Source organism: Schistocerca piceifrons, chromosome 4, assembly GCF_021461385.2.
Source record: "Schistocerca piceifrons isolate TAMUIC-IGC-003096 chromosome 4, iqSchPice1.1, whole genome shotgun sequence".
NCBI lineage: Eukaryota > Metazoa > Arthropoda > Insecta > Orthoptera > Acrididae > Schistocerca > Schistocerca piceifrons.
The window spans coordinates 629,814,869-629,820,339 of record NC_060141.1 but is presented as its reverse complement, the minus strand read 5'-3'; the positions used below and the strand labels follow the sequence as shown (position 1 = coordinate 629,820,339).

Sequence of the window (5,471 nt, the reverse complement as noted above, 5' to 3'; positions counted from 1 at the left end):
TACAGTCTGGAACCGCGTGACCGCTCCGGTCGCATGTTCGAATCCTGCCTTGGGCATGGATGTGTGTGATGTCCTTAGGTTAGCTAGGTTTAAGTAGTTCTAAGTTCTAGGGACTGATGACGTCAGAAGTTAAGTCCCATAGTGCTCAGAGCCATTTGAACCATTTTTTATTTCACTGGACCAGATGAAGAAATTGAGAAACCGGATACATTTCCTTTACGTGATAATTCTGCAGACCTCTCCTGGTATTACGTCTGCTAATGCAAAGTTTTGGAGGTACTTCTGGGCCTACCCTTTGCGTCCTCTAATATTACTGTTTTATAGTTCTAGATCTACAGCAATGCCAGCATTTCTGAAATATTCCGTTTTTACGACAGTTATAACTAGACCGCAGTCTGAACGCTAGTCCGTTAATTTTTACTTCATGAAAACAACCTGGTAATCCACGAGCAATTTAAATTCTAAACATTTTGATAACAAAAGCACGTTCCTGATTTAACTTTTGTTGCGTTTAAACGGTGTTGAGGTTTTACGGAAAATTTTCTCACAACTTTACGTTTTGCTGTGTAGACTGAATACCTCTGCCACATATTATATTGCATTTATTTCAAATTTATTTTTAAGTTTTACTAATTTATTCCGGGATACAGTGCTGAGAGCCATTTCTGGGCGTGGACAAAGCTGGTAAGTAAAGCACTGTTTTAATAGCTTTCGATGTCAGTTGACTGATTACGTATCAGAGGTACCCAAAAATACTCTAGAATAGTAGGCGGATACCTCTTAAGTAACAAAATTTGTTGATTCACTGTAAAATGTAAATTATCATATTTTTGAAAATAATTAGTTTGGAACAGTGCCAAAAGAATTCGTTTTTAATATTCGGCCACGTGAGAGGATAACTTGAACTGCCTTGTATAAACGCGCGTTATACCTGCCATGTTACGGCATGTTTATCCCTGTCCGTCCACTGCTTATCGTTACTTCTTGCCAGTAGAGTATAAATATCTATGGAGTGTGCACGTGTTCTCAACATCAAACCGGGCTAATCACGTGGTACTGGGTCGTCGCTGCTTATCTGCAATTTGTAGTGACAGCGAAACTTTAATATTACACCTCTTCATCTGTTTTTACATCCGTTTCTACACGTTTTAGTAGCACTAACAGCGACGGTGCAGTAATGTTGTTGCTGCGGATGTAAAGAGAAGTACGTGAAAGGAGAACCACTTACTTTTCATATATACGTACAACATATCCCCAATAGCGAATATCATATTGATTTGAGGCGCTTTATATGTTTAAAAATAACTAGACACGGTATTATAGTGTCTTGCATTGTAGAGCAAATTTTTGCAATTTTGTTTTGCCCGTGTGTTTACGAGAGAAGTACTAGATAAATTTGCAAGTGCGTTCAAGCAGCCACTCAGTGTTCACATATTCGTGCTATGTTCATATGCAGATAAAATTGATATAAGGCAGTGTGATTAATTTCCTCGAGTTTGTTCAGGTCCTCAAACCCTTGTGTGTATCTAAGTACTTCTGCATGAGACAGTTACCTACATTATATAATTTTTGTGTTCTAGTTTCCCGAAAGATGAACAGAGAGTCAAAATATGGCTCCACAGAATAAAAAGAAAGAACTCCCCCCCCCCCCCCTTTCCTGTGAGGCATCGGCACACAATACAGTCTCATTGTGACGTAATTGATTAGAACGGAGATTTGACAACTTTAATAAGTGCAATAGAAAACCTGAAAAGGTGTTGTTGGCTGTCAGCTCCTTTCCCGCACCCGATAAAACGTAAGTAAAGTGGAACTGAGGTTCGATACTGTGGCGAAAAAGCACGATACCCTTGCTCCTCACAGCTTTAAAACTATGGTGTAAAATTGTTAAAATGTCTATAAAACGCGTGTACAATGTTTCAGGATACTTCTCAAGGTGATGTATCTGTTCTGGCGAAGTATTAACACTCAAAATACGCTAAGCGCCATACTTACTAACATGCGCCGTGCAGCAGGAGATGTTGCGGACAGATTTCTCGTTCTGCGCATCCGAATGCTCACTCCATAGATGTTTATATTCTATAATTCTGCCGTGTGGTCTTTGCAAGGTAATTAACATAACGTTCGAACAGCGATAACTTTCAAGTATGCTAGATATGCTATCTGATCAATGATATCCGGACGTCTATTAGAGGACGTTAATGTAGGGTGTGTCAATCCGTCACCTTTATAGCAGCTTTAGCTCTGCTGGGGACACTGTCAATGTGGTGTCTGAATGACTGTGGAGGAATGACAAACCAGTCTTCCTCAAGAGCAGAAACCGGAGAACATTTTGATGCCGCACGCAGCGGTCTGGAGCGAAGTCCATGCTGTAACTCATTCCAATGATGTTCCACATGTTTCAGGTCGGGACACTGGCCGGCTCAGAATTGCTGTTGTCCACAAACCATTTCCTCACTCATGCTGCTGTATGACAGGATGGATTGTTAAGCAGACACGAACAATCTTCGGTTCCGAACTGCTCCTGTCCTGTTCACAGCACAAATTTCTGTAAAATGAATTTATATCTTCCCGCATTTAGTGTTTTCTTAATCGGAATAAGGGGATCACACCCGAAGTACGGAAACCCCATACCACACCCCATAACATCACCTCCTCCGTACTTCATTGTGGGCACTAAACATGATTGCAGGTAACGTTCTCCAGGCAGTCAACAAACCAAAAACCTCCTGTCTTATTGCCCAGGGTGCAACATGATTCATCAATTGAAATCAATCGCTTCAAGCCATCTACTGTGAAGTGGCGTCGCTGTTAACACCACCTCAAGCGTCACTATCACTAACGACAGTAATGTATGGCTAAAGATGAACTACTATATCACTATACAGCATTCTTTCAAATTCGTACTCGTAGTCACTGTGCCAGCTGGTCTGCTAGTAGCACGTTGGAGCAAGAGAGTGACTCCTTCCGCGTAAATTGTGCAATTTTTTCCAACTGCACTCAGCAATGCTCAATGGTCCCTGCCTGTCATTACCTCAGTTCCACCCGGTCTCGCTGTAGCTGCTGTTTTCACTTCATGTTTCTACTTTGCTGTCACGTAATCAACAGCCGAATTGGTCTGCTTCAGAAGAATTAAAGTGTCCCTGAGCGATCTGTTATTCGGTTCACATCCAGTGGCTAGTCGACCTTCGAAGCCACTCAGCTCTCCTGACTGATTCATTCTGCTGTCAGTGTTCCTCTACTAATAACACTGCATTTCCTGACTTCTTTTATACTGCCGGGTCTGTCTTTCGATATCTAGTGGTCAATTCCGCTTTACATAGGGAACTCCGGATAGCTTTGAGCAGATCGTGTACACACTGAAGAACAGCTGCGGATATTATAAGATGATTTGGCATGGAGGGTTGGATAGAATCTGTTCCTCAGAAAGAGCAGCCATGGATGCTAAATGAAAGCAAAAGGCAGAATATCGTATGAAAGACTACGAAGTAATCCACGATTAAATGTCCTAAAAATTCTGCGAGAATGTAGTAAGCAAACAAGTGTACCAGATTTCCAGAGCGTTAGCAGAGAAAAACGGTATCCGAAAGATCGACAAGAAAAAAAAGCTGTTTATGAACATAGGGATCCAAAGTAACAGACGACACTTTGCAACGGACCACATTAAAAAAGGGTAAGAGTGACGAAATATGTTTATTCTCTGGTGAGATCAAATGTCAATGTCTTTTTAGCAGACGAAAGACTTATAATGTGCAGGCTAAACAATTGCAAATTATCATAAAACACGGTCGCGACAGTGATATGGTATAAGGCCTATTTCCTCATCCAGTGTCAGAGAGATATCTTTAATTGACAACACGTTAAACAAGGAAGGATAACTCAAGATACTTAAAAAAAACTGGATAAGAGTGCAGAATACTTTTGGATTACGTCTACAGTAACATTTTTGTAAGATAATGACCCGAAGCACACAACATACCTTGCGAAACCATGGCTTCGTTATAACTGTCACAAAGCTATATCGGCGCCACCACACTCGGTAGATTTTAATCCCACGGACAATATTTATAACGGACGCAGTAAAATGATCACGATAACTACAACGCATGCCACTCCAGGCCTCAAAAACAAGTAGAAACAATAATGGGAACAAGCTAGGTTTCAGTACACCATAAAAATCGTTGATAACGTGCAGGAATGATGTTTTCAAGCGATTATAAAGCTGTAGGGATATCTCGCAAGTTATTGTGTTCCAATGTTATTTCTTTCTTCAGTAACAACTCTGTTTTGATCAAATACTAAAGGCACTGTAGTGTTAAGCTGCAGAATATTATTTTAGAAAATACTGACTTAAAATATTACTTAAGAAACAGTTTACGTTTGTTAAGAGAATGCATTCTACATTTACTGAAATTTCTTTCGTTTGTTAAATGTATATATAAAAATAAAATAAACATACCATTAGAAACAGTGAAGTTTTCTAATATTAATGAAAGCCTCTACACGTATCCATGTGATGATGTAACTGTTTTCCGATCAGCTGTGCAGCTTAATCACAAATAGTTCACCTCATCCCACCCGCTGTGCCTTGTGCGGTGAAATCAAGACGACACATCTTCTCCCAAGGGATGAAATACGTGACTAGTAACTGCACGTCGTTAAAGACTCGACGTGCTCTCCCCTTCTGGGTGGTACTAGAGACGGCGTGTAACTGTTTCCATTTGTTCTGGAATAACAAGTCGTGAAAGTGGCCCAGTTGTATCTTCCCCCATTAGAACCAGACACGAGAGTCCTAATAGTTCTATGGAACTACATTGAAGCAGGCTAAGCTTTTATCTCATCTAAATAATGAGTTTGGCTGTTTGTAGGGATGTCAACTAGTTCTTATTAAAAACATCCGTAAAGATAATATATCAAACTATTTTTTTAACTATATATATATATGACGGTAGTCTCTGTTCCCGAAAGAACAGTTACCGTGGATGACCATGCAGCTTTGCTAGAAATGAAATGATAATTAAATAGACACCCTAGCTGCAAGCAGGCGTTGATACACTTCATTGGGGACATGTTGAAAATGTGTGCCCCAACCGGGACTCGAACCCGGGATCTCCTGCTTACATGGCAGACGCTCTATCCATCTGAGCCACTGCGGGCACAGAGGATAGTGTGTCTGCAGGGACTTATCCATTGCATCTCACGGGGAGCATATACACTATGTACTATATTCTGTACATTGTAGGTTAACATTGCGTCATTTTCTTTAATGTCTCATATTATAAATCATACAGTTCATTTGGGAATACAAATAAAGAGAAAATGTTGCATCACTTAGCACCAACGAAGAGTCTCTTTAAGATCTCTTGTCATTAATCCTGTGGCTAAGAAAGGGAATGCAGCTAACACTATTATGACACATCTCTTCAAGGATTGATTAAGTTAAATCAGAGTTGACTTAGTAAGGCAACTGATTG

At 40.3% G+C, this 5,471-nt stretch overlaps 1 non-coding gene across 1 annotated transcript; it reads right to left on the bottom strand.

Moving 5' to 3' along the window:
• Nucleotides 1–5,079: 5,079 nt before the first annotated feature.
• Nucleotides 5,080–5,154, bottom strand: Trnat-ugu. Its single transcript has one exon. It is a non-coding gene; the product is annotated as a tRNA-Thr (tRNA).
• Between the last annotated feature and the right edge of the window lie 317 nt (nt 5,155–5,471).